Below are 11,918 nucleotides of genomic sequence, written 5' to 3' on the forward strand. Positions count from 1 at the left end.
AAAGATAAGATTAAATAGGGAACCCAAGGAAAATCTGGACTAATAGTTGGTTTCATTATAGTTTTAGAGGTCATGTTTTAATTTTAGTTTTATAATAAAAAAATGAAGTGATAATATTGACTTAAGTATGAACAATTATATTTGGACTGTGCAAAAATAATACAAGAATCCTACACATGCATGTGTGCATAAAATCTCCTTTTTTAAAGGAAGTAGGTATTATTATCCCCATTTTACAAAGATACTGAGTGTTAGATTATATAACTGGCTTAGGTCAAACAGCTAATAACAGGGAAGCTGGGATATGAACCCAGATAAATTCCTCAGCTTGTGTTCTTAACAAAGATGGCTGGCTGCCTCCACCTTCTAATTTTATTTTCCTCCATTCTTGGGAACAGTTAAAAAATTACCATCAAAGTTGGTTCCATAATAATATTAGGGAATGGTCAGTGAAAATATAAATTAAAAACCAGGTTTTATGGACTAAATTCTCTTGAAATAAATGTTGTGTGATATCCATGAGAGACTTCAAAAAAAGAAGAAAATACATTGACATTTCATCTGTGCTAGGACACTTTGCTTCTGCATTAACCAATCTGTTTAGTTGACATCTGTTAACCAATCACCTGTCTTTTTCAAAGGAGTAAGAAAAGTGCTGCTCTATTCATGAGCTGGGTCAACAGTTTAAAGCACTCACTGGAAGAGTAAAGAGAATTAGCACAAACTGACAAGCTACAGGGACTCATAAGCAATATGACATTTCAAACCAGTTCAGTAAGGAAAATTCATAATTATTCCCCATAACTGTCGAATGATTATAGCAGCCACTCTAAATGCTGATGAATAAAATCAATCTGGAAGCAAACAGGAACTATCAAACTGATTGAATAATTCAATGTCTTATAGAAAAAAGATTTCTTCCCTTTTCACTTCTCATAGGTATTTAAAGAGTTTTGCTTCCTATGTTGTTGCAATTTTTAAAATTCCATTTCTCCCTATTTCCAACTCACTTTTGCCAAACACTTTGCTGCACTAATACACACACATCCTTTGGTGCTGGTAACTCACAATGATAAGATTCACAATTGATTTCTACTATTTCGTAGGCTGAAGTATTGCACCTAGATCTGTCATTTTCAACAAGAGCAACAAGAGAATTTAAAAATATGCAATAATTCAAATAAAAGGGATTTTTAAAAAATAATTTGTGTGTTGCTGCTGAACATTCATTATATCTTTTCTTCTATTATCATGACTCTCTTTATTTGCTGTTTCTCAGATTTGCTTGCCATTGTACTAATTTCTGCTTGGCATGTGATATTTCTAGATTGTTCTAAGAAGTCTATACTTATATTAGTTCCCGTCTCTGAGGCTGTGTCATTTCTTCCAGTAAGGTCCACTACTTTATTTAATGAGTCTTCTTTTTTCTTTTAAGGCATAAATTACTGTCTTTAAATTTGTAACACCATAAAACTATTTTTGGCTCTCCTAATTTAAAATTCACCACACAGGCAGTGACTGTGATATGTTTTCTACATGTGAATTATCACTGATTCGGCCATAATCTAACTCATTTGTCAGCCTCTAGGTTTTTTTTCCTTTTAAGTCAGCCAACATTGTTACCAGCCATCTTTCTAAAATACAAATCTAACCATGTTACTACTATCTTTATAAAAAAGAACTCTCCATAACCTAGGGTCATGTTTAGAAATTTAGAAATTTTTCAAAATTTCTAAAACAAAAACAAACAGGATAACATTTAAAAATATAAACTACTCCAAGATCAAACACATGAAAAATCTGCATATTATAATGCCCTTTTAGAGGTTTACAGTGCTATGGCAATTGCTGCAATAAAAGCTACTGCTTAACTTGGTTTAACTCAGCATTTCCGAACTTGACACCACACACACATACATACGTATTTCAGAGGGTACTAAGGAGAAGCATTTACTCATGGAATTCTATTCTTGGTGAATGATGACTTTATATGAAATGAATCCCTTCTGCTTGACACAGGGGCCCTTCCCGGTGTGGCTGGCCCACCTCTGTTCAGGCACTGCCCACTTCCAGACAATTGACTCACTTGCACTCTGGGGTGCATTTGTAACATCTTGCAGCTTCTGTACTGACACAACATTTCCACAATTCTCTGACTTTCCACGTACTTTAATCTTGTTGAGAAAGTCCTTTGTCCTTTTTTCCATCAGAGCAATGTCATAATTCTTTAAGATTCAATTTTTAAAAACCTGCTTCCTTTGTGAAATCTTCCCTAACACTTTATAAATCTATCAACATAAAATAAGGCTTCCCAAAGTGCTGTGTAAGATATGATTTTGGCTGTTTCTTAAATTGAAATTTTCTATGTTCATAGTTATGTATTTATTTTAATCTATGTTAAAATATACTGGTTTTCCATTTATCCTAATGATAGAAAAACTGGGTCGGGAAATATATTGATATTACCTTGATAAATAAATGAGTTTAAATAAAAACATCTAAAAACCAGCTCATTTGGACATGGCAAAATAGTATGCAAATGATAATACCTTGAGGAAATACTTATCTAAATTAGCTTAACACTTAGATTCAAAATCACAGTGCCCAATGTGAACACCAGAGGGCTCCAAATCATAAACACTTTAAAACATAAGCATGTAAGAGATCGTATTTTAATGTTAACAAATCCAATGATGATTAATAGCTATCATTACTTGATTGCCTTTTAAGCATTTTGCTAGGCAATTTATGTATATAAACTCATTTATTCCTCACAATATCCCTTAAATGAGCTATTATGATCTCCATTTTATAGATGAGATTATTGCAGATAATGACAATGCTTTATTGTTGTTTTGATTTTATCTCTAGACTTTTACATTCTTCCATGCACTGTGCTAAGGCTTTGATATAGGTCATCTGTTACAATCTGCAAAACCGTGTAAGTTAGGTTACATTGCATTCTTTGTTTACAGATGAAGAAACTGAGGCTTAGAGAGATTGATTAATTTGCCCAAGATTACATGGTAAGGCAGTTACTGGTAGAGACAAGTCTTCCTGAAGCTAACTCAAGCAACTTTTCAAAGATCTTAGAATAAATTCTATCCCTTCATCTATTCTTGCTCTCTTCAGGTGCAAAGAATACATACCATTTAATATATTAATTATGTAAGGCACATAGCAGTGTGGTTAGGTTAAAGTTTTAAAAGGAATCATCATATATAAGCCATAACAATGATGACACAAGCTTTGGAAGTTAAAGTTCATGTGGTTCATCTAATAAGAATATCTTTACTTATGTATATTTATCAGAAAAAACAATGAAGCCACTAGACCTAAGTAAATTCACCAATGTACACTAGAAGCTTATTTCAGGATATAAAGTGATTTGTAATGAGGTAAGTATAAATTCAAACCAACTTCCATTTCTGGTTACATGACTCTGGTTTATTTTTGAAATGCAAAGATGAAACACCTTTGTATCAGGACCAATATGGTGCTGTATTTAAAAAGAGAGAGAAAGAACCTAAGAGAGATTCCAGGATAACAATTATAATTATTATGGCTCTAATAACTATCCCTTGATTCAGGCACCAAGAGCATTTCACGAGAACCTAGAGTGTTTCCCACAAGAGGCTTCCATTTTGGTTTGTATTACAGTAGAAACATCATGAAAGAAATTTAAATTGTGAAATTTAAAATGCAGTCATCCTACATTAAAATATTTACTTTACTGATGAATAGTTTGGGAAAAACATAAATAGAATAGCCCTTGTTCCTGACAGCATGTATAGTTATAGAATTAAAGAGTTGGCTTTAAGTTCTTCACTTTTGTGTGTGAACAAATACTTCCCTGTGACAATCCTTTCCACCTGTGGTTACCAGGTGGTCCTCTAAATTCATTGACACTTATGGATCCTAAGCTATAAGTAAGAGCTTGCGAATTTTAAGAAGTTATAAACAATATGATGAGTTCAGTAGTTTGAATTTAGGCCCCAAATGGCTTTGTTTTAATTTTAAAAGCACACCTGTTTTTGTTTTGCCAGTTTTATTGAACACTGTATGTTTAAGGTGCCCAGTATAATGATTTGAGTTACATATATTGTGACATAATTTCCACGAGTTTAGTTAACATGTGCCATCTCATATAGATATAAAAAAAAAAAAAGAAACAAAAGGAAAAGAAATACTACTTTTTTTCTTTAGGTGAGAACTCAGTATTTACTCTCTTACCAACTGTCAAATATACCATACATCAGTGTTAACTATATAGCCACCATGCTATATGTTACATTCCTAGTATTTATTTATCTGGTAACTGGAAGTTTGTACCTTTTAATCACCTTCATTCAATTTCCCCTCTCCCACCCCATGCCTTTAACAACCACAAATTGGATTTCTTTTCCTATGAGTTGTTGTTCTAGATTCCACATAAAAGTGAAATTATACAACATTTGTCCTTCTCTGATGTATTTCATTTAGTATAATGCCCTCAAGGTCTGCCGTGTTGTTGCAAATGGCAGGATTTCCTTCTTTCTTATGACTGAATAACATTCCGTTTTATATATATATACCACAACTTCTTTATCCATTCATCTGTCATTAGAAACTTAGGCTGTTTCCATGTCTTGGTTATTCTGAATAATGCTGCAGCTATCTCTTTGATATAGTATTTTTATTTCCTTTGGATAAATACCCAAATGTAGAATTGCTGGATTGTATGGTAATTCCATTTTTAACTTTTTGAGGAACCTCTATACTATTTTCCATACTCTGAATGTAAAGGCACCAGTTTACATTCCCACCGACAGGGCACAAAGATTGCCTTTTCTTCACATCTCACCAATACTAGTTATTTCTTGTCTTTTTGATGATTGCCATTCTAACAAGTTGTTTAGTGCTGTCTCACTGTGGCTTTGATTTGCATTTCCCTAATGACACACTTGTTTTCTAATGAGGGACTTTGGAAGTATTGGCAGGCTCCTCATCCTGTGTGGCCCACTCCTTGAATGTCTGCGAACTTTCATGAGAATGATAGGCTGTAGAAGTTGTCTCAGGCCTTCCCCCCAGGGCTATCTGGGGCTTGAGGTCCACCCTCTGTCCCCTGAAGGCACTATCCCTCTGCTGTTACACTAACTTACAACTGGAATGGCTTATCAGTTTGCTAAGGCTGTCATAACAATGTACCACAGGCTGGCCTAAACAAAAGAAAATTATTTTCTCACAGTTGTGGAGGCCAGAAGTCTGAAGTCAAGGCGTCGGCAGGGTTGGTTTCTACTGAGGCCTCTTACCTCAGCCGATGACCCTCTTCTCCCTGGGTCTTCACTGGTCTTCCTCTGTGTGCCTCTGTGTCCGCCTAGTGCCCTTTCCTCATAGGAACACCAGTCATAGTGGATTAGGGCCCACCCTAATGACCTTGCTTTAATCACCTATTTAAAGACCCTATTTCCAAATAGTCACATTCTGAGGTACTGGAGGTTAGGACCTCAACATATAATTTTGGGGGACACAATTCACCCCATAATAAGTTACAAGAATCATAATATTACTATTATCTGTGCTAGTAGGTTTTTATTTTTTCTTCTCTAATTAGGGATGGGTTGGTAAGTGGTGGCATTAACATTTTGCTCAAATTTTCAAGTCTGTTTCTTCACAGAGAGTCTCCTATCATTAGTTTCAATTATGGAACTATTGTTCTTTTTAATAGAATTTGATTTATTTCTATTATTTGACCAAAATACCACTTACAAATGTGAGTATGTATAGGCACACATCACATACACACACACGTAGCAGACTGCTAAACCAGCTCTATCATCTCCCAAAAAACCAAAAAACAAAACTCTCTAGTTAATGAGTTTGCCAATTTCTATAGCGTAAACACTCCTCCCATCTTTGTTGATTTCAGACTATTGACTTGAAGTTACTGAACATGGAGTCTGGAAGAGATGAATGTAATTGACTCTCACAGGCTGATAGAAGCCAGCTCCAGGACATGCACATGCGGGTGTGCATGGATGTGTGTCTGCGTGTGTGTGTGGCTAATACAATTTTTCCTGTCCAAAACGTCTAAGAAATTGACTTCTTTCTCTTCATTGCTGGTATATTTATCCCTACAACTTTGTACTGACGCCTTTTGTGTTCTTACGTTTCCTCAGCCCATCCTTTTATTCAGCCATATGGAGGCGATCAGTCGCCAGCCAGCATAACCTGGCAGCACCTGCCTTAGATTCCATCTGGGGAGTTCTCCTCTGCTTCACTGGATGCCCTCTGGAGACAGCTGGGTTTTTGAGATTCACGTACAAACAAGGAAGTGTGAGGGAGTTACTGTACCACAGAGCAGATCAGGGCAGGTGGATAAGTATCTCCTCTCTGTTTTCGGGGTGAGCAGTTCTGAGGCGCATCCTACATGGCTCTTCAGAGGACCCTGACAGTGCATCCTTGGATGAACTTCCCCACTTTTCCTGTTTCATCTCGCAGCCACGCCTGCTCCTTAGGTTCACAGCCCCAAATAAACTATTACTGCCAAGCAAGATCTAATCTTGAATTCTGCTTTTTCTGGGGGGCACAGCCTGATATATGATGATAATGGTTTGATGAAATGGAATTTCCACCAGCAACACTGACTAGGTTATTGGTTAAATTTTTGTCTACAAAATACTTAATTTGCCATTTCTTTAGTTTAACTGCAAATGAAGACTGTTTAGCTTAGATTGAAACTTCTGCTGAAGAAAAAAAATAGCTATGTGATAACATCCAAATGGGCCTTTTAAAAAAGGAGAAAATACTTGTGGTACAATAATATATAAAATCAATTGCCTTGGGCTTCTCCTATGTAAGGTTTATGTAACAGCAAATTACCAAAGAGAAATAAAACACCACTTAATCACTGAGCTATGTATTTCTCCTGTATTCACAAAATAACAATTTCTCATTGTCACGTAGGGCAAGTAATATGTTTAAGAATACACATATTCTTTTAAATGGTTATGGAAACAATTGTCATAATATTATAATAACAAAAAAGTGTAAGTGATTTTCATATCTATACTTGAAAATAAAACACTAATAATGAACTTTGAAGGTAATTTTGATCTATTCTCATTCTGGGTAATAGATTGGGTTATATTATTTTTGGCTCAGGTTTGGCCTGTTTAAGTATGGTAAGATAGTTATTTCTGATTAACCAGATGAATAATACTATGTTTAAGTTATTTATTTAGAAAAAATAATTTTCATTTTCCCAATTTTAAAACCTAGAATTTGTACACAAAAGAAAGACATGATGAGAATTTAGAAAATATAAAAATACATAGAAAAAAATTAAAATCACTCTAATCTTATTTGGGTGTAGGAATATTTATTTTTCTTCTTTCTTTGTGGGTATATATAAATTTTTTTTAAATTAACAATTTCATTAAAGTACAATTGACATTAAACTCATATTTAAATTTAAATTATACAATTGAATGCATTTCTACATATGTATAAATCATTGCCGCAATGAAGTTAATGAACATCCAAAAAGTTTCTTCATGTTCCTTTGTAATCCATCTTCCCATCCTCTCTGTCCGGGATTCCAAGTACACACACACGTTAGAATTTATGATAGTGTCCCACAGATCTTCAAGACTATCCATTTTTCTTCCATCCTTTTTCTTACTGTTTTTCAGATAGAATCATTTTTATTGATCTATCTTCAAGTTTATTGACTCTTTACTCTGCTTTGTCTATTATATTCTTGAACTAGTGAATTTTTTCAAATATCACATTTTTCAATGCTAAATTTTTCATTTGTTTCTTTTTTTAATAGTTTCTATTTCTGTGCTGAGATTTCCTCTTTTCATTCATTTCTCCTTCTCCAGCTCTCTCCCCTCCATGACTTCCTGTCCTGCCTTCTTTCCGTGGCTCTGGAAACAGGGAAAGATCAGCTGCAGGGGGATTGAGGTCCTCAAGCCTCACAGCAGAGCCAGTACTCTTCAGAACATTTGCTTTTGTTTCATAAAACAAACTTAAAATAGATGAAATAAAAATATTGTGCAAGGAACTAGAATTTTATAATAAAAAATGGCTACCAGTAGCCTTAAGCCCATTTGTACAGCCTCAAAGAAGTTTTTGGATTAAGTGGGGCCTTTTTTTGTTTATTCAAGAATTACAGCAGCAAGTTAAGCTGCAATGGCTATCTAGGGACAGGTTTCAGATGGTCATTTGGTTGTACTTCATACTTTCTGCTGCCGGACACGTGTCTAATAAATTAGATTACTGCAATTTTCCAGATCTTTATTAATTCACTTGTACAGACGTTAAGCACTAATAGTAGTGTTCTTAAGTGCTCTTAGCAAAAATATGAGAGATGTTTGAAGCTGTCTCCTAATGACCTGGAAATTGTTGAACAGTGATATGTGAACGTTTGGAAGGAAACCTCTTACTGCCTCCAGTGGACTTAAAAAATTCTGGTTCGCCATTGTAGTTGCATAATTACTGTTAATTTAATACTGAGCAAAGTTTCATACAAAGTGATAGAAGGTGAGAACAACTGGATCAATCAATTGATCAATGAAACAACTGTTGAGAATAATGGAATGATTCTGAGTGCCTCTGGTGGTTACAGGAAACTTTACAGTGATGTGTGGTGTTTAGTTCACAGATTTCCTTGGGGAACTGAATGGTTCTAGCAATGAGCTAACAACATGACTCCAAAAGTTCTTTGAGCAGCCTTTATTCTTGCTGCTCAGGATTCCGGCTTACAGCCTCCCGGAGTTAATTGCAGCCGCCAGCCTTTCCTGCAGGGCCAGCTGCTTTTTATGGTCAGAGGAGATAAACAGAGGCTCAATAGGAGATCTATTTCTGGGTGTTGAAAGGGCCTCTGTGCCTCTGGCTGAGGGAGAAAATCATCCAACCTCCTCCGTGGAATGCCTGGGTGAGTTCTCGGGGCTGTCCTCCTCAGACTGGCACTTCCTGTGCCCAATTTAAATAATAGATCTGCTAAGGGAAACAGCCCTTAAAATGTCTCTTAAAGTATGCAATCATGGGTAACCTGGTAAACCAAAATTCCAATTTGACAAGCCAATATTGTGTTAATTTGACTTAACACCCAGGATAAGAAGTGTATTAACTTAGGGTCACAGTTACAACCCAGCGATTGTTCATAACATTCTCTGGGTCAGGCGTGATTTGCTTGAGGGAAGGGAGAAGGGAGTTACCATTCATTGAACGCTACTGTGGGCCTTCAGTCCAAACAGTATCCACAGTATATTTATTCCCATTGTGCAGCTGTTCAAGCAAAATTTAACTTTATAAAGTTGTGAAAGAGGTTTTTTAATTGCTGTAGTTTGATGTCATTACATATTATTATTCATATAATGTGGCATAGCATGTTAGAGAGCTGGTTCATGGGGGGAAACTTGACTACCGACAGTCTGAACCCCTGGTCCAAGGCCACAGCACCCACAGCAGGTAGTAGAATCCAGGCCTTTGACTCGTAAGTCAATGTTCTTCTCACTACCCCAGACCAACTTGTTTACCAGACGTGAGGGTTTTGGTTAGGAATGCAAGTCAAGGGAACATCCCCTAGTTGCAATAGCAGCATAAAGAAAAAATGTCTTCTCTTTTACAATGATTTTTCTATCTGAAAAGAAACAGTCTTATGTCCATAACATAAGACTCTTTAGATATTTGTCACTATTATCACTTGATTACACAAAAAATGCATACTGTAAAAGAAGACCAGGAAAATTTGATGCCAGTTCTAGGAAATAAATGAGCCACTCAAGTGATTTTATAATGATATAGGGTTTGCCTATCTTGCTATTTAAAAACTGCTCAGACTCATTTAAATCAGGATAACTTTCACATGTAGAAGGGTACTTTTAATTTCAGTGCAACATGTGGAACCAGGCTGCTCAGGGTAGGTGACTTTCTGGTTTTAATGTAAGGAGGTGCTAACCCCTCAGGCTAAGGCTCCTACACATGGTCACACATTTTCTAGAAGGAAAACAGTGCCTGTGTCAAACTGGTAGACAGCTCAGAGAAAGAACGACCCTGCATCCTAGAACTAGGTTTTTCTGGGAAACAGAGGATGTGGAGTGGCTTTTCTTATGGAAGCCTGGGGTGCTCCTTAGATTGTGCTTTGTGCTGTCAGAGGTCCTGTTTTAGGTATGTCTGGAAACTGCTCCAGTCTTCCAGAGAATTCTATGTAGGGAAAAAGGGAAAGTGTTCTTTCATTACTTCAAAAATATGTACAGAACCATTGACTGCTGTGTTCTAGTTCCTGAGGCACGCATGCCAGGCATTTAAATCCCACCTTCCCAGTTGGTAAGTGTATTCTCATTTCACAGATGAGGAATTTGGAGTACAGAAAGGTTAAGTAATTTTCCCAGTTGCCTGAGCTAAATTAAAAAGCAGAGCCTAAATTTGTAGCTTTGGCTGCCTGTGTCTAATACCTGTCCTGTTTTTTCTATTATGCCTGATGTGTAATATATATATATATATATACACACATGCACATATATGTGTGTGTGTACACATCTATTACACACACACACCTACGTATCTCCAATAAATAAAACCCTTGGGGCATATTTATACTAGAAGTACTGTAGTTTACCTGAAGTTAAAATTTAACTGAGCGTCCCATATTCAATCTGGTAACCCTAGGAGACTAGTCTCCGCAGGGCTAACAAAGAGGCCACAGGATGTCACTGTGTTGCTCCAGTGATTTTTCCTACTGGATTAGGATTAATTACCTTTTTAAAGGTCCTATCTCCGAATATAGTCTCATTCTGAGGTTCTGGGGGTTAAGAATTCAACATATGAATTTAGGGGACATAACTCAGCCTATAACAAGGTCATGCTAGACAAGACTGGGCCTTTGATCCGGTGACTCAAGTGAAGGTTCTACAAGGAAAGGAATGCTGAGTTTTGCTGGCAGCCACTAGAAACTGGGCAGACACATGAAACAGATTCCCCTCAGAACCTTCAGAAGGAAACACTTTGGTTTTGAAGCCCTGGCCTCCAGAAATGTCTTGACAGCTATGATATGTCCTATTAGCTACAAAATGTCCAGAAATGTTCTATTAGCTATGATAAGCTAATAGGCTGCTTTCACATAAAGATTAACTACTGGATCTACTTCCTCTGGCTGTGCCCCAGAAGTAGAGGTATTTAAGAACACTTTCTCCATTGGCGATAGTCCTGTGGGACCTGCAAGTATAAATCCCTTTGGTCACCAGAGCCTGGTATGTACAGGTGTCCCCTGGTAGCAGCCAGAAAAGTCAGCACCAGACAAGAATATAAACTCTTCTAGAAGATACTAATGAGCTCTAGCAGGCAGAAGTCAAAGCTCAAAGACTGCTCCCACTGGCCCTGTTCCCTGAGAACACCTCCATAGGCCCCTGTGTGCATGTCAAAGAAGAAGCCTGCCCCTCAGGCTAAAGCTCCTACACAAGCAAACAGGCCTTTTCCTCAGAAAGACTGGGGGTGTGTTTCAGGCAGCTCTCTTTGAAATGCCCTGGGAGTGGTATAGCCTGTCGGGAGCTGTCTCTCCTATTGTTATGGTCCCAGCATCCTGGCCCAGAGTGCGTGGTAGCTACACAAACTGGGTCAAGCGGACATAAGAACAAGACCCCCAGACACACGCAGAAGCTCCCTTCTGGGAGATACTGTGGTGTGGAATGTGGCAGAGGGACAGAGTGAGGATGGTGCTCAGTGGCTGGAGTTAGGCAGGGGGGAGTGCAAAGATGGCACCTGCCAAAAAAAGGGGACAAAAAAGGAAGAGAAAAAAAGTAAAAGAAAGAAAGAAGGAAATGGAAAAAGGAAAAATTTTTTTAAAGCATGGGAAAAAAATATGGTCCCCCTGGCTTTACCACAGCAGAGAGAGCACATATGCCCGATGGCACCAGATGCTGTAGCGTACAGAT

Source organism: Manis pentadactyla, chromosome 12 (assembly GCF_030020395.1).
Source record: "Manis pentadactyla isolate mManPen7 chromosome 12, mManPen7.hap1, whole genome shotgun sequence".
Lineage (NCBI taxonomy): Eukaryota > Metazoa > Chordata > Mammalia > Pholidota > Manidae > Manis > Manis pentadactyla.